At 40.7% G+C, this 11,700-nt stretch overlaps 1 pseudogene; it reads left to right on the top strand.

Annotated features, from left to right (window-relative positions):
- The first annotated feature begins 8,348 nt into the window (after window positions 1–8,348).
- On the top strand, window positions 8,349–8,499 carry LOC141113060 (U2 spliceosomal RNA; annotated as a pseudogene).
- Window positions 8,500–11,700: the final 3,201 nt, after the last annotated feature.

The raw sequence follows: 11,700 nt of genomic DNA, 5'->3' as shown, positions 1-11,700 counted from the left end.
CTGAGAGCTTCTCCTGCTGGGGATCAGTAAGAAAAAAGGACAACCATTATTTTTATACATATTTTTAGGACCCTAATCAGCATCAAAAAAATGAAACCCATTCAGTGTAGACTTTTTAAACTGAAGTGTCCCTGGGGTCCTGATTTTTTTTTCGGTTCCCTTTTTTTTTTATCACTGCGTCTTAGAGGTTGAAATCTTGGGATCTGCAACTCAGGCTCATCACACACTAGAGACGATTTGCCAGAGACAAAATGACCACATCCACGTTTGTGCATTGGAGCGAATCAGCAGCCCAACATAGCCACAAAAAATCTAATTGATAATGCACCATAATGCATATATGTGAACATTGTAGTGAACTGCATTTTTTTTTACAAATGTTAAGTTGCGCAGAAGGCTATATTTGTTTGTTATGTCCAAGCCAGACTTGGGTTTTAAAGAAGACAGAACTCTTAAAAAAAATGCAAATTAAAAAAATAAATAAAATTGTGGTATATGAGATAGGAGGGTATGGAACAGAGAGAGTGTACCTAGGATGCCAGGTATCACCTTTATGCCATTTAAATAAGTAGAGGGTTCATCAACCAAACATCAAAGAAGGAGGGTTTCCACCCGATGACCCGATGACGTACCTACCCGCCATCTTTTACGACACCATTGATGTACCACAGGAATTAAAACACCAAGTCCTATTAGCGCACCTACTTAAAAATTCCAAAAATATTTTTTTTCTTAACTTTTTTGCCTATTTGTATAAAAGTTTGGTGGGTAAGGATTTTGTTTTTCAAAATCTAACATGTTTCAAGTTAATAGGTCAAATGTCCAGGATAGTTGAAAGGGGCTTCCCTAACCTTCAGGAACCCTTTAGAGCCCAATGCATCCATTAAAACCATAAAAATACTACCCTACAGCCTGTGCTTAAAGTTGAACTGCACTCCCTAATGTTTCCTCCCATTACCTTTTTGCTGAGTTATCCACAAAACAATATACTCGCATGCCCCGTTGTATCCTGTAGGGATCTGCTGCACCGCTGCAAGTTGCCATCTTCTTCTTCTGCAGGGTAGTCTACTGCACATTTGTCATCAGGGGGACTGGCTGTCTTTTCTGGGACCTTGCCCCCCGAAGATGCAATGAGGCACATATGCAGTAGAATACCCCATGGCCTCCTGGGATACATGACGTGTATTCCAAGAGGCGGCAGGTACTGCATACGTTATTCACGCCTAGGCAAGAATACAGAAAGTATGGGGATGTGATCTCTGGAAATGGTAATAAATAAATGACAATATCAATAAAGTTTAAATTGTAAAAGAGGAGGCGGAGAGGACTGGAATAATAGAAACTGGATGGGTGAAGTATTACATATCAAAACTGGAATATTTGGGAAAAAGGAAAGTAATTTCTTACCTTTCCCACTGCCTGCCATACCCTCAAGCTGCTCCTTTTGAAAGAAAACCCAAGAGCTGAAGAGAAACCAACACGTTCAGGAGAGTCCATCCTCTGGGCGCCCAGAGAGTTTAGTGGTTTCTCCTACCACATGACAGGACTCGGTAGTGCTGTGGAATCAGAAGAAGAAACCGCTGAACACTCTGGGGACCAAGAAGATTGATATTGCCAGAAATGTCCGTTTATTTTTCACTTTCAGCCTGGAATTTCTTGCGAATGGAGTGGTGTTTTGGTGGCATGGACATAGTTAAGGTGAGTATTTCCTTGCTTCTTTTTTAGGTAAGCCTATAATAATTTGCAATACCTAATGGCACGGTCACTTTAATTTCACTTCCCAGCTCACTCCAATGCAGTTCACAAAATGGCAGATTTTACAGAAATGTTCCAAATTTTACCAAATTCTTGGGAGAGCATACATTTTCTTGCAAATGGAGTGGCGTTTTGGTAACATGGACATATGAATGGCGAGAATTTCCTCACTTCTTTTTTAAGTATGCCTATAATAAATTGCAATTTTTTTAATTGCACGGTCACTTTAATTTCACCTCCCAGCTCACTCTGATGCAATTTACAAAACGGCAAATTTTACAGAAATGTTCCACACTTTACCAAATTCTAGGAAATGGGAAAGGTGAGTATATCCTTGCTTTTTTTTAGGTATGCCTATAATAAATTGCAATACATAATGGCACGTTTGCTTTAATTTCACTTCCCATCTCACTCTAATAGGGCGTACACACGGTCGGACTTTGTTCCTAGGATTTTTTCAGACGGATGTTGGCTCAAACTTGTCTTGCATACACACGGTCACACAAAGTTGTCGGAAAATCCGATCGTTCTGAACGCGGTGACGTAAAACACGTACGTCGGGACTATAAACGGGGCAGTGGCCAATAGCTTTCATCTCTTTATTTATTCTGAGCATGCGTGGCACTTTGTCCGTCGGATTTGTGAACACACGATCAGAATTTCCGACAACGGATTTTGTTGTCGGAAAATTTTATCTCCTGCTCTCCAACTTTGTGTGTCGGAAAATCCGATGGAAAATGTCCGATGCAGCCCACACACGGGCGGAATTTCCGACAACACGCTCCGATCGGACATTTTCCATCGGAAAATCCGACCGTGTGTACGGGGCATAATGCAATTAACAAAACAGCAAATTTTACAGAACTGTTCCAAATTTTACCAAATTCTTGGGAAAGCATAAACCCTCAATTTTGCTCATACCTGTCACATGGAAAATGGGGATCAAAACACAGGTTGAGCTGTTTTGGGAAAGAGGGTATTGTTACACTCTCTGCCCCGGTTACAGCCATTGAAAATGTACTTGCAACAGCAAATTTACATCCACAATGTGAAACCAAATCTGATCTCACTCTAAACAGTAACCAAGCACATGCTTGTAAATATTTCACACAAACTAGGGTTAAAAAGAAAAAAAAAAAAAAAAAAGAAGAACAAGGCTTTTCACTCCGCTTTTGTAATGAAAATGCCTTGCACTTCTGAAAGCCGCGGTTAATAATTCAGACTCTAGGGGTGAGCGGGACTGAGCAGCATATGCTGGTAATTGTAGTAAGAAATTGTTTAATCTTTCATGATCAATTCCTTGGCTTTCCCTGTGGTGATAAAAGGTGAACACTTTGTAGGAACACATTGCAGAACCAGTTCCTGAACATAATTCCCGTCAGCAGATGCGCAATATTGATAACACAATCGAACATGTGCTTGGGGCCCCGTGTGCCTGCAGTCATAAAAAGCCCCACACGTGCTTCATGGACAAGTCAGTAGTCAATTGGTGGCTTTCTTGGAGTAGCTTATTTAAAGTAGAATGAAAGACAACTCTTTTTTTTTCCATTCTGTATAGAGTAAGGGAGGGTTTTGTCATGTATGTCCTATTGGGGAGATTTCCCCAATAGGAAATCTTTGAATTTAGTTACAGTTTCACAGTTTAAATATAGTAGAAAACACCTGTAGTAATTCCCCAAGGTGGTGAGCGGTTGGTGCACTGGCTTATAGTGTGCTCTTAGCACCTGAGCAAACATGTAGGCACCTCGATCTTCCGCAATGAATACATTTGTTAATCCAAAATAATACAGGCTTACGCATTTCGCCACATAGCCTTAATCATAGCCATAGCTATAACTAAAGTGGTAGTAACCTGGGGGTCCTAGTAGATGATAGGCTCAGCAATGGCATGCAATGCCAAGCTGCTACTAACAAAGCAAACAGGATACTGGCATGCATTAAAAAGGAAATTAATTCCAGAGATAAGACAATAATTCTCCGGCTCTACAAGACTCTGGTCCGGCCGCACCTAGAGTATGCTGTCCAGTTCTGGGCACCAGTCCTCAGGAAGGATGTACTGGAAATGGAGCGAGTACAAAGAAGGGCAACAAAGCTAATAAAGGGTCTGGAGGATCTTAGTTATGAGGAAAGGTTGTGAGCACTGAACTTATTCTCTCAGGAGAAGAGACGCTTGAGAGGGGATATGATTTCAATATACAAATATCGTACTGGTGACCCCACAATAGGGATCACACTTTTTTGCAGAAGGGAGTTTAACAAGACATATGGCCACTCATTAAAATTAGAAGAAAAGAGGTTTAACCTTAAACTACGTAGAGGGTTCTTTACTGTAAGAGTGGCAAGGATGTGGAATTCCCTTCCACAGACGGTGGTCTCAGCAGGGGGCATCGATAGTTTCAAGAAACTATTAGATAAGCACCTGAATGACCGCAACATACAGGGATATACAATGAAATACTGATATACAGTATAATCACACACATAGGTTGGACTTGATGGACTTGTGTCTTTTTGCGACCTCACCTACTATGTAACTATGTAACCAGCAAGGCAATGTCATACTGTGCTAGTATGCATCGCATATTAGCACATTATGGGAAACTTACCTTAGAACAAAACACTCCAGCAGCGCGCTGTCACAGCTGAAGGCGCTTCCATTTTCACCCACTCTTCCTTCCGGGTTCGCGGCTGTGTGAATGGCCAGAGCTGCAATGATGTCACTCCTGCACATGCACGTTTAGGAGATATTTACAATACTTATCGGTAAGCCTTATTATGGCACAGAAACGATCAGTCTATAATTTTAATGATAGGTTTATTTTATCAGTGAGTGACAGAATAACAACAAAAATATACAGAAAAACACATTTCGTTTACGGCACAGAGGCGCCTTCCTTCAGAGCACATGCGCCAGTGATGTCACTGTCTGCATCTAAAGTATATACTGTATCTCCTAAATTGTGCACGTTTAGGAGATAATTACAATACTTATATGTAAGCCTTATTATAGGTTTATTTTATCAGTGAGAGACAGAATAAAAACAAAAATATCCAGAAAAACGCATGCCGTTTACAGCACATGCGCCAGTGATGTCACTGGCTGCATCTAAAGTATATACTGTATCTCCTAAACGGTGCACGTTTAGGAAATTTACAATATTCATAGGTAAACCTTAATATAGGCTTACCGATAGGTAAAAATCATGCATGGGAGTTTACTCCCACTTTAAGGCTACACACCGAAACATGTAAGGCCTGTATTATTTTGTACCACACCTGGATTAATAAATGTATGCATTGCGGAAGATCGAGCTGCCGGCTTTATTTTATCCACATACAGTGAGGGAAAAAAGTATTTGATCCCCTGCTGATTTTGTACGTTTGCCCACTGACAAAGAAATGATCAGTCTATAATTTTAATGATTGGTTTATTTTATCAGTGAGAGACAGAATAACTACAAAAATATCCAGAAAAACACATTTCAAAAACGTTATAAATTGATTTGCATTTTAATGAGTGAAATATGTATTTGATCCCCCTATCAATCAGCAAGATTTCTGGCTCCCAGGTGTTTTCTATACAGGTAATGAGCTGAGATTAGGAACACTCTCTTAAAGGGAGTGCTCCTAATCTCAACTTGTTACCTGTATAAAAGACACCTGTCCACAGAAGCAATGAATCAGATTCCAATCTCTCCACCATGGTCAAGACCAAAGAGCTGTTGAAGGATGTCAGGGACAGGATTGTAGACCTACACAAGGCTGGAATGGGCTGCAAGACCATTGCCAAGCATCTTGGTGAGAGGGTGACAACAGTTGGTGCGATTATTCGCAAATGGAAGAAACACAAAATAACTGTCAATCTCCCTCTATCTGGGGCTCCATGCAAGATCTCGTGGAGTTTCAGTTATCGTGAGAACGGTGAGGCGTCAGCCCAGAACTACACGGGAGAATCTTGTCAATAATCTTAAGGCAACTGGGACCATAGTCACCAAGAAAACAATTGGTAACACACTACGCCGTGAGGGACTGAAATCCTGCAGTGCCCGCAAGGTCCCCCTGCTCAAGAAAGTACATGTACAGGCCCGTCTGAAGTTCGCTAATGAACATCTGAATGATTCAGAGGAGAATTGGGTGAAAGTGTTGTGGTCAGATGAGACCAAAATCGAGCTCTCTTTGGCATCAAGTTAACTCGCCATGTTTGGAGGAGGAGGAATGCTGCCTATGACCCCAAGAACACCATCACCACCGTCAAACATGGAGGGGGAAACATTATGCTTTTGGGGTATTTTTTTTTTTTAAATCATTTTATTAATGATGTTAGCCATTACTTCTTTGTATAATTTGCAATTATATACAGTGGGGACGGAAAGTATTCAGACCCCCTTAAATTTTTCACTCTTTGTTATATTGCAGCCATTTGCTAAAATGATTTGAGTTCATTTTTTTCCTCATTAATGTACACAGAGCACCCCATATTGACAGAAAAAACACAGAATTGTTGACATTTTTGCAGATTTATTAAAAAAGAAAAACTGAAATATCACATGGTCCTAAGTATTCAGACCCTTTGCTCAGTATTTAGTAGAAGCACCCTTTTGATCTAATACAGCCATGAGTCTTTTTGGGAAAGATGCAACAAGTTTTTCACACCTGGATTTGGGGATCCTCTGCCATTCCTCCTTGCAGATCCTCTCCAGTTCTGTCAGGTTGGATGGTAAACGTTGGTGGACAGCCATTTTTAGGTCTCTCCAGAGATGCTCATTAGGGTTTAAGTCAAGGCTCTGGCTGGGCCATTCAAGAACAGTCACGGAGTTGTTGTGAAGCCACTCCTTCGTTATTTTAGCTGTGTGCTTAGGGTCATAGTCTTGTTGGAAGGTAAACCTTCGGCCCAGTCTGAGGTCCTGAGAACTCTGGAGAAGGTTTTCGTCCAGGATATCCCTTTACTTGGCCGCATTCATCTTTCCCTCAATTGAAACCAGTCGTCCTGTCCCTGCAGCTGAAAAACACCCCCACAGCATGATGCTGCCACCAACATGCTTCACTGTTGGGACTGTATTGGACAGGTGATGAGCAGTGCCTGGTTTTCTCCACACATAACACTTAGAATTTAGGCCAAAAAGTTCTATCTTGGTCTCATCAGACCAGAGAATCTTATTTCTCACCATCTTGGAGTCCTTCAGGTGTTTTTTTTTAGCAAACTCCATGCGGGCTTTTATGTGTCTTGCACTGAGGAGAGGCTTCCGTCGGGCCACTCTGCCATAAAGCCCCGACTGGTGGAGGGCTGCAGTGATGGTTGACTTTCTACAACTTTCTACCATCTCCCGACTGCATCTCTGGAGCTCAGCCACGGTGATCTGTGGGTTCTTCTTTACCTCTCTCACCAAGGCTCTTCTCCCCCGATAGCTCAGTTTGGCCGGACGGCCAGCTCTAGGAAGGGTTCTGGTCGTCCCATTTAAGGATTATGGAGGCCACTGTGCTCTTAAGTGCAGCAGAAATTTTTTTGTAACCTTGGCCAGATCTCTGCCTTGCCAAAATGCTGTCTCTGAGCTCTTCAGGCAGTACCTTTGACCTCATGATTCTCATTTGCTCTGACATGCACTGTGAGCTGTAAGGTCTTATATACAGGTGTGTGGCTTTCCTAATCAAGTCCAATCAGTATAATCTCAAAATGAAGCTGGACTCAAATGAAGGTGTAGAATCATCTCAAGGATGATCAGAAGAAATGGACAGCACCTGAGCTAAATTAAAGAGTGACACAGCAAAGGGTCTGAATACTTAGGACCATGTGATATTTCAGTTTTTCTTTTTTTAATAAATCTGCAAAAATGTCAACAATTCTGTGTTTTTCTGTCAATATGGGGTGCTGTGTGTACATTAATGAGGAAAAAAATGAACTTGATTTTAGCAAATGGCTGCAATATAACAAAGAGTGAAAAATTTAAGGGGGTCTGAATACTTTCCGTCCCCACTGTAAGTGCACAGAGGCAGCCATACTTGCTCATTACAGGCTCTGGTTGCTGACTTGCAGTGCTACACAACTATTTGGCTTTACTGCTCCTTCTTACAATGCCGGTTCACGAGTCAGCTGACCCTTGAAAACAATATCATGTGTGGCTGATATCTTATCTCAACAGTTATTAAAATATCAGTGCCTATTAGTAGGCTCTAATACCCTCCCTTATCACCCCATGACAAGTCACAGACTTACCTTTCCCCACTCCGCTGAAACTTTCAAGCATCTCTGAAAATTTTCAACCTGATCTTTATGCATTCCAAAGGAAAACTTGTGCTCCACTGGGACCTGAGCAGTATAGACTTTCCATTTGAATGGATTAATGCATGCATCTAAGCAGAGCTGGTTGGGGAGGGTGCCCCTTCTTGAACTCTTTCGGCTGTATGTGCGGAAAACCTGATACCCTGGTCTCTTCCCAATACAAGCTGTTTAGGCTATTCACAATATAGTAGTAAATAAGCCTCACACTTAGCACCCATTGACTGCAGGTAGTAAATGTGAAATAATTGTGTTCAATATTTCAAATGTATTATTTTTAGTTTTAAACATAATAAACAAAATGTAGAAAAAACACTAAATGGCTAAGAACACGTGTAGTAACTGTTCTTATCAGTTTATTATCTGATACATTCCCTATCCGGGGACTATATATAAAAATAAAAGTATTTACGTGTGTGTGTGTTCTTTATTCCTTTGTACCGCTCTGTATTATTGTAATATGTTCCCTTTTTCTCTCTTGAAAATCAATAAAAAACAATTGAAATAGAAAAATACACTAAATATTTCTTTAAACAACACAGAGAAAAGGCTTTCAGGATTATTATTTCAAGCTTACTGAATTAATGCAGTGCAAAAGTGCAGTAACCCCTAGCAACAGATGTTTCCAACTCTTTCTTGGTCTAAAAGAGTAATGTAATCTTTCGTTTGATTGCTCCAGTCTTTTGTAAATGAATTGCGGTGTGACCTATTCATGCTTTGGCCTTTTGAAATATCCTCCAAGCCGTAACCAATTGTTTAAATGCAGAATGTCTTATTTCTGTAACTGGAAAATGAGGTGACATCGGCATTTGGAATTTGTTCCCATGTGGCCTGGACTTTCTGTACAGGCAATTAGAGGCTGACAAGGTCTTCTTCCTCAGACTGCTCATTGTCTTCTAGACGGGTGAACGCATGGCTTATTGGACTGACAAGGCTGGTATCGATGGCAGATAGTGAACTGGCCCCTGCATGCAGATGACACGTGTGGAGCCAATCATAGTGCTGCAATTAGTGCAGTATGGAACCCCAACCCTCTTCGTTTTGTAGCGAGTACAAAAATTGATGTGTGCATCCATAATAGGCAAGAAAGTAACTGTCACCACTTGTCTGGATTCACTTGAATGTGCCTCCAATTTTCACTGAAGTTTTTCAGTGGCCTTTCAAATCTGGGCAAATTACAGGGCCAAGGCTTGGTGACACAAACTAACAAACTAACCAGTATAAACCTGGAAAGCAAAGCCAACTCGTAACCAGGAAGGGGTGGTGAACCATTTATCTCTACAATGGTAACATTTTATTTTTTTGGCTTATAGGTTGCAATTTCAGGTCACTTATGAAAAGGACTGTCCTTTGAAACCAAACCCTTCTGTCCCTCAGTTGTCCCTCCTTTGGCTCTAATGTATAAACCTCTATAAAAAAAATATATATATATATATATTATCTAACTACTGAAAGTTTTATAGTACAGTAATCCACTTAGTCTTTGAATTACTGCACTTGATATGCTGAAAAGCCAGAATAAGGAAAAGTAGTGTTAAAGTGGAATTCCAGTCATACCCGTACCACATTCTTCTAAAAAAAAATGGGTAATTTGCTCATCGACATTCATGTTTACTTATAAACTTTAGGTGTGCTTTCAGCTCCAAATGACCTTCTAGCACAGCCTTTCTCTTTTTAACATGGAGGAACCATTGAAATAACTTTTTGGCTTCAGAGAACCGCTGCTAATGATTCTATATTTACAGCTCACAGTACATTAGTGTGATGATCAGTGGGAAGAATGCTCCTTACATTTGTGGTCATTGGGAAGAATCCCTTCTTCCAGATAGATAAAAAGATCAATGGTATCTGTTATTACTCAACTGAGAATTAGAAATCACTTGATCAAGGAACCCCTAGCAACCACTGGAGGAACCAGCATGTTTGCCTGTATTTGCCTATCTATATAGGGTAATCATGCCACCAGAGAAGTGAGGCAACTACTTTGTATTTTGGGGGCAGGCAGAGCCTGAATTTGAGATATTTTTAGACAATGTATCTAATTAGGTGGTGTGAGAGAAACAAATGGAACAGGGGCTTTTGGATGGCACTGCAGGGTAGCCTCTCGCCTTCGGACTATGGACCCTGGCTTTTGAAAGCGCTCTATTCCTGGGGGTGTGTAACTGGGGGACTCTTGGAGTGGTCTTGCTTTGGATTCTGGTCCATGTCTTCCCAAAACACACAGACCCTGGGAACCTCGGACTTGGATACAGATTTGGGGCCTTTGTGCCCAAATCAGCAATGACTGCTTCATCCATTGCTAGACTGTGAGACTCAGAGCAGATGTTAATATAATCAGTTTAAGACAACCTGATGCTATAATCTGTTTACTAAGGTGTCTTTCTCCCATGGTATAATTTCCCTATTGTGAGCTTCCGAGGTGTGAATTCTCATTGTTAATTGAGCCACCTATCTTTTCTGTCTGCTAATCCTTTAGAGATTTGAACAGCCCTAGGTCTTCTTACAGAGAAACTGGTGTCGAACGTTCTGGCTGGGCACTGAGTCACCTAGGCTTGTCTAGGTGACTAGTTAGCTTACGGTTTAATTTGATCACTGTTTGTGTTTATGTTGGCTGTTCCTTAGCTATGTTAATTATCTGTTTGCATAACCTGATCAAGCTCTTATCTGATGTTGTGTGGTATATATATTCTGTGTGAGTTTACAATAAAGTGAGTTCCAGTTTGATTCTAAGCTAGTGTCGTCTAGTCCTTGGGTGCAATATTTAGCTATAATACCTAGTTCCAGAATGGAGGATGCTGTATACTGACAGAAGCACCCAAGGGGGGTGCCAAGCAGTCAATCACAGGAGGCTATGGGCAAAATGTGCCCAGTTGCAAGATTTCCCTATATTCTTGTTCTGTTAACAATGCCAAATTTTGAGTTTTCCCTCATTTTAGTCACCAGGACAAAATGGACAGAGCTGATCTCTCCAGTAGTGAACGTGATGGTAATAAACACCTAAAACATGTGGAAATGAGGTGATAGATCCCACTGGGCTAGGGTGAAGTGGCTCCGGTAGTCTGCTCTTAATGAAAATGAAATACCCCAGAATTGAAGGAGATCCAGAATTAAAGAACTATATGTACAAAATCTAAAAGAAGTGCCACAGATTTTGTAAAAGCAATAAAAACCTGACACGGGTTCTGACACATCCCCACTCCTTTTAAAACTAAAATAAAATTTCTTTGGCTTTAGATACACTTTTAAAACTGAGTTGGCAGCGGCATTTACCATATGTCTATTTTGACACACTCCTTTTAAAACTCCTGGCTAAGAGACTTTGAAACTAAATATGCTTCCAGTGCACAGAAATACACATTATATTTTAAAAAGAAAATATAAATTTTCATACTGGAAGAATATATACCGGTAAATGTAAATTTCTACCTAAGGCAATGCAGCTACTGTTACATAATCTGATGTATGCATAATGCATCCTAAAGGCAGGCCACAACCAAGCGTCAAGTGAGGATGTGTCTGACAACGCGATAAGTGGAACAGCAACAGGACACCAGCACAAACATTTTTCCTGATTTAACAAAGACTGCAACTTTATTAAAATGTATTCTGTAATATGGTAGTTTTTGTATTTTACTGCCATTTTTCCTGATTTAACAAAGACTGCAACTTTA

Source organism: Aquarana catesbeiana, linkage group LG11 (genome assembly GCF_042186555.1).
Source record: "Aquarana catesbeiana isolate 2022-GZ linkage group LG11, ASM4218655v1, whole genome shotgun sequence".
NCBI lineage: Eukaryota > Metazoa > Chordata > Amphibia > Anura > Ranidae > Aquarana > Aquarana catesbeiana.
This window is presented reverse-complemented; position numbering and strand designations above follow the sequence as displayed.